Source organism: Capsicum annuum, chromosome 3 (assembly GCF_002878395.1).
Source record: "Capsicum annuum cultivar UCD-10X-F1 chromosome 3, UCD10Xv1.1, whole genome shotgun sequence".
Taxonomy (NCBI): Eukaryota; Viridiplantae; Streptophyta; class Magnoliopsida; order Solanales; family Solanaceae; genus Capsicum; species Capsicum annuum.
Window position 1 is genome coordinate 39,324,692 of NC_061113.1, and position 12,955 is coordinate 39,337,646.

Here is a 12,955-nt window from a genome sequence, read left to right on the forward strand (position 1 = left end):
TGTCCGTATTGTTATTTCAACTCAATGATGGAGGGTTATGAACACCCAATACATAGCTATTTACATAACTTCAGTATATTCAAAATGAATTTAGATATACCATTAGCATTATCATCCAGTCATGTTATTTATGATCAGTTGTTTGTTCTGTTAATCTTAGTTCATTCCAGTAATTTGTATCAGTTCAGTTTGGAGTAGGATTTAGAACCAATCAAACCTAGGGATAGGGTTCACCTGCCAGCTAAGACTGGGTCCTTAGAAGTAGTCTCTAAGTTTAAGAACTACGTAGCCATCGTAGGATTATGAGATGTCACTTGCCTGTTTAGGACATACATTCTCTGAGATGACACCAACTAGTTTAGGAATAACATTCTCTTAGGGGTCACCCGTCAGTTTATGATAGACTCTCTAGTCCTTCAAGACACCAGTTTAGTAGATCCACACAGCCAGTGTTAGTACCTGTGGCACGGTACTGACACCCTTCCAACTGGTGTGTAGGTTGGACTCATTTAGCTCAGATTGTGGTATTTCGGTTAGATGATACATCCCACAGTCTTAGTTCAGTATTTTTTTCAGGTTTGCTTGACCAAAGCATACAAAGTACTAGTTATTCAGTTATTAGATTTTAGTATTTCATCTTACAGATTATCTCAGAAATAATATATGCTTGGTTATGCATTCTCAAATTTTACAGCTCTTATGCATTTTGCTCAGCTATTTCATGCATGCATACTTAGTTATCTCATGCTATTCAGCTAGACATTACTTCATGAACAGTTATTCCTTGCATTACAGCCAAACCTCATCTCATATATTAGTATATTCAAAGTACTGACCACATACTTTTTTTGCACTATGAGGTCTTATGTCATAGGTTCAAATGCAAAGTTTCCTAATTGCACTTAGACAATTTAACTTATTAGCATCAGCAATTGTGGTAAGTTCACATCTATCGAGGACATGCTTATTTTAATTCAGTTACAGTCAGTAGTTCAGTATTTCCCATTTTGTTGGAGTTAGTTGGGGGTTTGTCCCATAAAATCCTCAGTCTGTTAGAGGCTTTAAGATGCTCAAAATGTTAGTCAATTTTATCTGTTGTTTTATCAGTCTTTTGAATATGTCTTAAGACGTTTAGATTTATGATTTAATCATCTTTCAGTATTTAAAAATCTTATGGCATTATCAGTTTTTTTCCGCATATGATGTTTATTAACCATTTACACAGTGCTTATAACAGGTACCAACTCATGGATTAGCTTGTAGTCACTTGTAGCCATAAGGACCATTGTCACAACTAGGGGGTAGCCTCGGGTTGTGACATTGTCATACTTGAAAATTGTTTAAGGACAAATTTTGTAAATCTAATTGAAATTATGGGGTCAAACATATATTTGAAAGTAATTTTTCAAAATATATGTAAAAAAAACTCTCCCGTCACTAAAAAAGACAAACAACATATGGACCTATACCCCAATTTTAAGCATTATTAAGCCTTTCTAAGCAAATATTTAAGACCCTTTTTTGATACTTGAAAAGCTTTTGAAGATAAATTTTTAAAATTTATAGTCAAATATATATTGAAAATAAAATTTCAAAATACATGGAAAGTGCTCTATAGTCAACATTAAAAAAGATAATAGACATATAGATTTCTACGCCCATTTTAAGAATCATTAAGCCCTTCTCAGCAAATTGTTCATTTTCTCTGATATGGAGAGACCAATTTTATTCAAGGTTTTTTTACATATCTCAACTCTCTCACTCTTTCACTTTCTTTAGCTTCTTTCACTTTGGATCCTCACAGTAAAATTGTCCCTACATTTTCTTTTGTGAGCCATATGCGCTAGAGAAAAAAATAAACCCTCACATCCAATGGACATTGATTGTATGAATTCCAATGGAAAATCATCTATGCTAGATGAGGGAAAACAATTGATGCTTGATGCATCCAATATGAAACATGACTCCAATATTCTGAAACAATACATATGGCCAGATTACGAGAAGCCTTGTGTTGTAGCACAAGAACTTTCGTTTCCTGTTATCGATTTAAGGGGTTTCTTTTCTGGTGATCCCATCGTGGACCAACAAGTATCTAGGCTTTTTGATGAAGCATATAGTAGTCACAATTTCTTTCTAGTGAACCACGGAGTTGATGCTAATCTTATCTCGAATGCTCATTGTTACCTGGATGCGTTCTTTGACTTGCAGCTCTCTGAAAAGCAAAAAGCTCAGAGAAAAATTGGTGAGTAATTTGGCTATGCAAGTAGATTTACTGAAAGGTTTTCATCAAAGTTTCCTTGGATTGAGACACTTTCTTTTCAATACTCTACTGAAGAAAGCTCATCTCACATAGTTAAAGAGTATTTCCAAAGGACATTGGGTGAATGTTTTAACCATCTTGGGTATGGACAACTTACTACCATCAAACTCTTTTATTTTAATTTGTTCATCTTACTAATTTTTTGATCATTTTCAAAAAATTATTTTTTTGAAACTCTAGAAGTTTAATTTTTCACAGCAAATGTTTAAGACTACAAGATAAATTTTGTTTGGCACATTCTATATATTTTTAGTCTAAGACCATAAGATTCAAAAATCTTTGTTTAATTTCTTAATTTTTGTTTCATATCAAAACCAAACAAGCAAATTGAAACACATGGATTACCTATTCTCATTTTTCAGTTATGTAAATGAATTAACCTTTTTTCCATCTTTAATTACACAGAATGTTTATTAAGAATATTGCAATTCAATGAGCACACTTTCTCTTGAGATCATGGAACTCTTAGGGATGAGCCTAGGCGTAGAGAAGAGCCTCTTCAAAGACTTTTTTGAAGAAAATGAATCCATAATGAGACTTAACTACTACCCGTCGTGCCAGAAACCAGAGCTCACCAAAGGAACAGGACCTCATTATGATCCAACATCATTAACTATTTTCCATCAAGATTATGTTGGTGGACTTCAATTTTTTTTACGGCAACGAATGGCTCTCCATCAATACAAATTTCAACACATTTGCGGTTCACATGGGTGACACATTTACGGTAAGCAAATTTATGCATTAGAACTAATAAGCTAACATACTACATACAAATAATACAAAGAGAGATAATTAGAAAAAACAGTAAACATTTTGGTGACAAATAATTAGGATCTTTTTACATGACGTGCAATGATATACATTATGAGTGTTTAGGATGAACAATATGAATATGATGTCCTATTGATATTGTAGCACATGCATATACACTCCATTGAACAAACTGAAAAAGTGGTCATGTAATTGATCTATTCACAATGAACAAAAAAGTGGAATGAATCCCAGTTATACACTCCCTTCGTTCTATGAAATAGAGTTATTACATATTTAGTATTTTACCTTTTGCAGGTGCTATCAAATGGAAGATACTAGAGTTGCTTACACAGAGCTGTGGTAAACTTGAAGACTCCTTGGAAATCACTTGATTTCTTTCTTTGTCGAAACAAAGATAAGGTGGTGCGTCCACCAACTAAATTGGTAAACTCCAAAAACCCTCGAATATATCTAGACTTCACATGGCCTACCATCCTTGAGTTTAATCAGAAGCATTATAGACCTGATATGAACACTTTTCAAGCATTCTCAAAATTGGCTTCAACATAATTCTACACAAGCTTATGAGTGCAACATATCACGATGAAGGACCTCAAAATTTTCTTTATATATGTTGAATATTTGTTTTAGAACTACAGAGTAATTTTATTAAATTAAAGCTATTATTTTCGAGTTGATGGATGAAGAAATTCTATTATTGTTACAACTCGCATTTTAAGTTCAATTTATAGTTGTTCGTTGAGGTTGTATGACTCCATATTTGAGCTTAATGAACAGTATCCTATGTTTTCTATATGTTTTCCTTACCTTCACACGTTTAAAAATTCCCCTTTTTCCATCTGTTTCAAAAGCTATTTCATCATCCAGTACTCCCAATTCACCTCTCAAACTACACTCGTAATAAGGTCCAGGGAATTGTCTCAAGAAATCAAGCATAGTTTTTCCTCTTTGCGACCTTAAGTTCTTCTAATGATTTGTGGTACGAAATATTATCTCTTTTTTGTTTCATCTGAGTTTTATTGTTTTTCCCAATACAAATTACTCCCAAGATGTCTAAATTTGAAGGAACTTTTTAATCATCGTCAATTAAATTAGTCCTCTAATAATTTTTTGGAAAAAAAAATGAAAAGTAAGATTCTAAAAAATAAGTTACTGGAAAAAATAGTTTCTGGTAAATCATTAGTCTTTCTAATTCATGAATACTTTATAAATTAAGTGCAGTACATTATGTACAAGGTGTGGAATCATCTGTATTCAATCTTCTAATACCTTAACAATTTGTATCCTTAGTAGCTATGAGCCAAAAGTCACAAAAGAATTTGAAAATGAGGTGTAGGTAACTCAAGTGTTAATAATTGAGTGGAGCTGACAATTACTTTATTATGGATTAATAAAGTTGAGTAAGTTTGTGAATAGCCTACAAGTTTTTAAATTTACACTTAGATCAAAATGTTTACCTAATATAATGGAAAATGGAGAGAAAAAGACACATTTCTCTCTCTTCTCATCCATTATTGTTGTTTTCCTCTTAGCGATTTTTGTTTTTCATTATTCTGCTTTATTCATTAGCTTTTGCTCCATTATCATCATATTCTACTTCATTATCATCTTCATCTTCTTATTGTTGGTCATTGTTGTTGATGTTGTTGTCACTGTTACTATTGTTATTAGAACAATTTCTTAGGTCAAATTTTATTTCGTACATCACTTTCCACTTTGACATTACTTCATAGGAGACTTTGGTAAGTTAAATTATGATTTTTAGTTGAATTTGTCATATGGGTAATTGCTATTGTGCTATTTTATCAATAATAGATAGCACGCAAACATGAATGCAATATAAGAGCCATATGTTTAAGCAGATCAATCATCTATTGTGACAGATAAGACATTTGTTTCAACGGAAGACTCATATGTTGGATTCATGTTTATGGTCCTATAGTGCCGTAACATGAATTATACAAATTGGTCACTTGTTGCAACATATGGCCCATCTGGTGAAACATGATAAATATCTATTGCAACAAATTAGTAATCTGTTGAAAAATAACCTTAACTCAATTCCAATAGATGTATCATCTGTTGCAACAGGGGAAATATTTGTTGCAACATATTAGTAACATATTGCAATAGAAACTGAACTCGATTCCAATAGATGTGTCATCCATTGCAACAAATAAGTTAGGGTTGTGGAGATTTTGGTTCACATCATTAACCCGAATCGATAATTTGGTTATCGGGTTAACGGGTTGGATTTTCTGTTAGCAGGTTAGGTGTCAGTTTTTAAAAAATAATAATGGGTTGTCGGTTCGAGGCTCGGGTTGCCTAATTTTTTTATCAGGACACCTGATAACTCGATAAAAATTAATACACATAACACCCATGTCCCATTACACAAGGGCCCAAATCCCAAGCCCAAATTCCCACCCATTACATTGCTCGTTCCACCCATGACCCATTACTTATTTCTGATTAGCATTAGAGAATAGAGACCAAAATCTTTCAATTTTCACTCTTACTTACTCGACAGTCGACAGTCGATATTAGAGATTCTCTCTCAAGTATCAATATTAAAAATTTTTGCTTAAGTTTTTTTGAAATCTCAGTATTGAATCTCAATTTTTGAAGATATTCTGTAGACACCAAATAAGATTTTTTCTTTTACTCTCAACAGGGAAGAATGTTTGCCTATGCTCGAAGCTTAGATCCCATTCTTAGAAGTCTTCTTCTCCATCTTCGATTTCTGTCCAATTTTTGATATATTATGTTAAGGATATTAATGTTTTGTGTCTACTGTCGAGCTTGTACTCTTTGTTGGGAAATTGTAATTTGTTATCGAGCCATGAATTCTTTATGTTGAGTTTGTTGTAATTATGTGTAATGCCCCAAGAAACTATCTCGAGACGTCACATGGTGCTTAAGGTCACACGTATCCTCAAGCAAACCCTCTAATCCTGTCATCAATTTTCAAAACTCACTACGATGAATATCAATCTAGAGTAAGAAAGAATAATCATGTCATGAACATACTAGATATGAAGAGATACTGTCCTGTACAATCAAAATATTGAAGTTCTGCACATACTGGTACTTTAGTCTGACAAAACCTCTACTACATAAGACTGAGGAGCCATTGGGAAAGATCCCCCAACTGACTCGTACTGAACTGAAAGGCAACAACCAATTATTAATAAGAAAAAATTAGGGACATAGGTCCTCGAACCATGAGAACTCACCAACTACAGAAATGTAGATGAAGGTACTCGAAGATCACTATCGCTACTGAGAATATGCACCTGAACCTACATCATGAAGAAATATAGATCACAGAAGAGTATGGGAATCAGTACTTAGGAATGTACTGAGTATGTGGAGGTGTATGAAAAGTTTTTAAATAATATCATAAATATAAAATACAATCGTTCATGCTGACAATAATGAATCTCTTCGCTTGAATTCTCTGAAACATAATTTCCATAAATCATCAATAATAACACATGCTTCATAAATCTCATAAATCATTGGACGCAACTCAAACTCTTTGGCTCATGACTTAGACTGACTTCGTAACTTAGGGAACTTAGATCATTATTGACTTGGGAGTTTCTTATAACCGAAATAAACTAAACCATGTGAGCTGCATGGATTCCAACATTTTTCCCTCCTAAGGAGAGAACCCCACATTAGCGGGAGCGTCGTACTCTTACCAGGGAGTACAACCTCAATTCCATTATCACAATCCCATACTCGGCCTCTGGCCCATAATTATCAATATCAATCCTACGGTGGCACGTAGTTTCGGGGAAATACCATATTTCTCGCTCGGTGCTAAATACTCCTCCCAGACTTAGCTCAGAACACGTTAGGAAATCCACCTTAACCAATATCAACTCATGGGTCTATCATAGAGACCGAAACATAAATATATCTCATCTGTAAATCATATACAACTGTGGATTCCTAACTCGACTCACAAATCAAAATAATCTTTCTCAACCTCAAGTGTATTACTCATCAAATCATGTCAAATGTCAAAACTTTAGGAAGACATCAAAAGACTCATTCTTGACTTTCAGTCCCAAATATCAATATATATATATATATATATATATATATATATATATTCAATAATCAACATTTCATAGAAAAGCTTGAATCATGACACTTATCTCAAATTATTTAGAAATCATCAATACATAATAACAATATGCATCTCATGACATAAATCCTCAATTTAAGAAATCTGATGGTAAATAAGCCATAATAACAAACTTAATCAACTCAAATCTTGTAATTCATCAATAAAGTAATTTGGGCATAAACCCACTTGCAAAGATCATGAAATTCCCATAGTAAAAATCAATTCTTTGGGCATAAGAATGAAAGGATATTCTTGTTCAAGCCCCACATACCTTGGATTATAAATTTGACAATAAGAGACTTGATTGGAACTTATTTATACCACCTTTAGGCTAAGATTATTGATTCCTTTGACTTGGGGAATTTAAGTCTTGAACAACTTTGAAACTCTATGGAAGATTCTTGAATCTTCTTGGAAGAAGATTGGATTTTGGGTTTGAGAGAAACCCTAGCTTCTACATATTTCTTGGAAGAGAAATGAGAGAAAAATGAGGTTTTCTCATCTTCTTGGATATATATACAAGACCAAAATGGGCGGAAATGACAAAAATTCCCTTTTAAAAAGAGTTGAAAATTACTACTCGGGGTCTGTGACGATCGAACTAACGGTCCGTCAGAGAAACTGATGGTCCACCAGATCGTCCGGTACTTGAGTGCCAAAACTGGAACATTCTGCCTCGACATGACGATCGAAGTGATGATCCATCAGGAAACTGACGGTCCACCAGATCGTCCATCACTTGGGGATCAGAAATGGGACATTCTGCTTTGACTTGACGGTCCCCTTGATGGTCCGTCAAATTTTTGGCAGCGATGGCTAGAAAAAGGGCTTACTGCTTTGGCTTGATGGGACAATTGACGGTCCACCAAGTACTTGGCGGTCCTTTAGGTCTACCGTCAGGCTTGGGTAATTCCGACATCGCTTAGTAAAACGGCTATAACTTCCTCGTCCAATGTCTGATTTTGATGAAATTGGTATTGATAGAAAAATTATTCAATACTCTACATAAAAAAAGTAGAAATTAGAGAAATACACCACAATATAAGCATCAATCACTTTGGAAGCCATCCCTATCCATTCAAAAGATAGATTTAGGCTTATGGAACGATCGGGGTATTACAATATCTCCCTCTTGGATATATTCATTCTCGAATGTTGCCAGATAGGCTCAAGACCTAAGAGAAAATTGAAATTATTTTATGGGAACAATTTGCTCAATCGTCTTACTTCACTCTAGATTTCTGAATACTTCATAGAGTGCACGAATCATAGAATAGACATTTATATAATTGAATACGCTGGATTAGTAGGGAACTAAATTTAAGAAGAACGGTACCTTTGGCTTGATTCGAATTCACGGAGAAGAGATGGGGGTACTTAACTCGCATATCTGCTTCTACTCCCCTAGTAGCACCGTCGAATGATTGATTTCGCCACAAAACTTTAACCAAGGGAACTTCCTTGTTCCTTTGTTTTCGGACTTGATAATCTAGGATATCGATTGGAACTTCGTCATATGAAAGGCTATCCTACACATCAAAGCTTTCTGACGGATCAACAACAACAGAGTCACCAATCTGCTTCTTGAGCATTGAAACGTGGAAGGAAGGGTGGACAGCTGACAACTCTGCAGGCAACTCAATCTCATAAGTTACTTTCCCAACGCGATTCAACACTCTATAAGGGCCAATATAACGGGGACTAAGCTTCCTTTTTTTTTTCAAACCCCTTCACCCTTTTCATGGGCAAAATTTTCAAGTACACCAAATCATCAACTTCAAACTCAAGAGCTGTTCTTCTCACATCTGCATACAACTTTTGATGACTCTGGGATGTCTTCAAACTCTCCTAAATTAAATTAACTTTCTCCATAGCCTCGAACACAGCATCAGGTCCAATCACGGCAGCCTCACCTACTTCAAACCAACCTATGGGTGACCTACACCTCCAACCATACAAAGCCTCAAATGGAGCCATTCCAATGCTAGCATGAAAACTGTTGTCATACATAAACTCAATCAATGGAAAATGTTCATCCCAACTCCTTTTAAAATCAAGAACACATGCTCTCAACATATCCTCCAAAACTGAGAAGTAAATTGAGTACCTCTATCGGAGATGATAGACAATGAAACTCCATGCAACCTGACTAACTCTCGGAGGTACAACTTAGCATAGTCCTCAGCGGTGAAAGATGTATGTATTGGCAGGAAATGTGCAGACTTAGCCAACCTATCTACAATGACCCATATGGAATCATGATGATGACGACAAAAGGGTAAACGATCATGAAATCCATGTTCACCATTTCCCACTTCCAAGTAGGAATGCTAAATTCTTGCATTATCCCACCAGGTCTTTGGTGCTCTATCTTAACTTGTTGGCAAGTTGAACACTTCTCTATGAACTTCGCTATATCCTTTTTCATACTATTTCACCAATAAATTTCCCACAAATTGTGGTACATCTTGGTAGCACCAGGATGAATAGAGTATCACGCGCCATGCATTTCAGCCATAATTCTCTCCCTCAAATCATCAACATCAGGCACACATAATCTATTCTGAAATCTCAATACACCATCTCCCCCTTGGGAGAAAACCTCCACCTTTTGGTCTTGGATGAACCCTTTCAGTTCAACCAAACGAGAAGTAATATCATGTTTCTTCTTCACTTCCAAAACTAGGGAAGATTCGAAACTACTCTAAACCTGAACATCACCCTCAGATAAGTCAAGCAATCTAACACAAAACCTAGACAAATGATACACTTTGTGGGTGAGCTCCTTCTTATCTTCTTATATATGTGCTACACTGTCCATGGCGATCTACTAAGGGCACTGCCACTATATTGGCCTTGCCCAGATTATACAACACATTCATATCATAGTCCTTTAATAATTCCATCCATCACCTCTATCGGAGATTCAGCTCTCTCTAAGTAAACACATACTGTAAACTCTTGTGATCCATAAATATATCAACATGAACACTGTACAGATAGCGTCTCCAAATTTTTAAGGCAAAAATCATTACAGCTAATTCGAGATCATGGGTTGAATAATTCTTCTTATGCAGTTTTAACTGTTGGGAGGCATAGGCTATAACCTTACCTTTTTGCATCAACACGCACCCTAAACCAACTACCGAAGTATCATAATACACCACAAAATTATCTACACCATTAGGCAAGGTCATCACAGGGGCTGAAGTGAGTAGAGTCTTTAACTCCTAAAAATTCTTCTTGCAGGAATTTGACCATAAGAATTTAACTTTCTTTTGGGTTAACCGGGTCAAAAGAAAAGAAATGGGAGAGAAACCTTCCATAAAACGATGGTAGTAACTAGCTAAGCCCAATAAACTCCTAATATTAGATAGAGAAATAGGTCTAGGCTAATTTTTCACAGCTTCTACCTTTTGAGGATCAACTGAATACCTTCAGAAGAAACAATATGACCCAGGTAGGCAACTGACCTTAGCCAAAATTCACACTTGCTAAATTTGGTGAACAACTGATAATCTTTAAGGGTCTGGAAGATAATTCAAAAGATGATCTGCATGGTCGTTTTCATTTTGGAAGTACACAAGAATGTCATCTATGAATATAATAAGAAACATATCCAGGTACTGTCTGAACACTCGATTCATGAGGTCCATAAACGCTGCTGGGGCAATTGTTAGCCCAAAGAACATAACCAGGAATTCAAAATGACCATAACGGGTGTGGAAAGATGTCTTTGGAATATCACACTCTCTGACTTTCAGATGGTGATAGCCGGATCTCAAATCTATTTTTAAGAAATAACTGGCACCTTGCAGCTGATCAAATAGGTTATCAATTCTAGGAAAAGGGTACTTGTTCTTGACTGTGACCTTGTTGAGCTGACAATAGTCAATGCACATATGCAATGAATCATCTTTCTTTTGTACGAATAGAATGGGTGTGCCCCACGGAGATATACTGGGCCTTATGAAACCCTTATCTAGAAGATCTCTGAGTTGCTCTTTCAACTCCTTAAGTTCTGCGGGGGCCATACGATACGGAGAGATAGAAATAGGCTACGTATCGGGAAGAAGATCAATCCTGAATTCTCTCTCTCTATCAGGAGGTACCCCTGGGAGATCTTTCGGGAAAACATCAAGAAATTCATTGACAACGCTAACAAACTAAATAGTCAAAATCTCAAACTCAGTGTCTTTAACTCAAACTAAATAATAGATGCAACTCTTAGATATCAATTTCCTGGCTTAAAGGTAGGATATAAAATGACTCTTGGGAACTACAGAATTTTCGGACCACTAAAAATTGGGTTGTTGGGAAATTGAAACTTGACTACATGGGTATGATAGTTTATAGAAGCATAGTAGGAGTGAAGACAATCCATACCTAAAATAATGTCAAAATAAACCATATCTAGCTCAATCAAGTTTGCAAACATGATTCTGAATACGAGAGCACTGACTGATGAAGGCGCTAGGACAAGTGAACGATTTTGGGACTAAGGGCGATTCCTTTCAAAAAATCTAGCTTAACCATACCCCTGCTACTCTGATCTAACTCTCTTATTCCCCCCCTCCCCTCTCTCTCTTTCTTTTACCTTATCTACTTTAATCTGCTAAGCATGTATCATTAGTCTAGAAAGGTCCATGTCCCTATTAAGCATAGAGGACCTATACTCTTTCACAACATAACTAGATACACCAGCTAAAAACTTACTTATACTAGTTCTAGAATCAGCCATCATACTGGGATCATACTTAGATAATTGATTGAACTTATGACAATACTCCTTAACTGTCATGGAGCCCTATATCAAGTTCATAAATTCTTCTATCTTCACTTCCCTCAGCTCAGGCAGAAAGAATCAGTCTAAGAACATGTCCTGGAATAACTACCAACTCATGGGAGCGGCATGCTCCCCTCTACTCTTTCACCATATCTCCACCCAATCATAAGCAACATCTTTCAAGTGATAAGAAGCTAACTCCATGCTTTCTTGTTCTGTTACATGCATAATTTGTGTGATGTTCTTCACCTCATCAAGATACACCTGTGGGTCCTCGCTTGACCTTGACCCATACAACTCTGGCGGATTTATCCACATAAAATCAAGAACTCGAGCTGTCGCTGAATTACCTTCTTGTGGATGTAGAAGTGCAGATTGAGCATTGGCGGTAACCGCCTGGGCTAGCACCTGAAAAGCTACCTAGAACTCAGCGTGGGATAGCTCTCAGCTAAAGGATCAATGGGTTGAGGTCATTTATTATTTTGGTAAGCTCTACGAGAAGGCATTTTCTATCGTAAAAGAGCACGAATTAATAGCAGAGAGAAACATTCATAGGCATGATAGACTTTTGAAAAAAAAGAAACAACTTTTCCTAAAATATCCCCTAGCCTCTTGCTCATAGATATGGTGCTCTACACACTGATGATCAAGACTCTACATAACACGGCTTGTCAGACCCCCTAGGACTCCTTGAACCTTAGGCTCTGATACCAAGCTTGTAAAGCCCCAAGAACCTATCCTGATACGTCACATGGTGCTTAAGGTCATACGTGGCCTTAAACTAACCTTTTAAGCCTGTCATCAATTTTTAGAACTCACTACGACGAAAATCAAGCTAGAGTAAGAAAGAATAATCATGCCATGAACATACTGGAATATAGAGGATACTGTCCTGTACAATCAAAATATTAAAGTTCTTCACATACTG

The 12,955-nt window shown here is 35.9% G+C and overlaps 1 pseudogene; it reads left to right on the forward strand.

The window, feature by feature from the left end:
- The first annotated feature begins 1,728 nt into the window (after positions 1-1,728).
- On the forward strand, positions 1,729-3,731 carry LOC107865452 (annotated as a pseudogene).
- Positions 3,732-12,955: the final 9,224 nt, after the last annotated feature.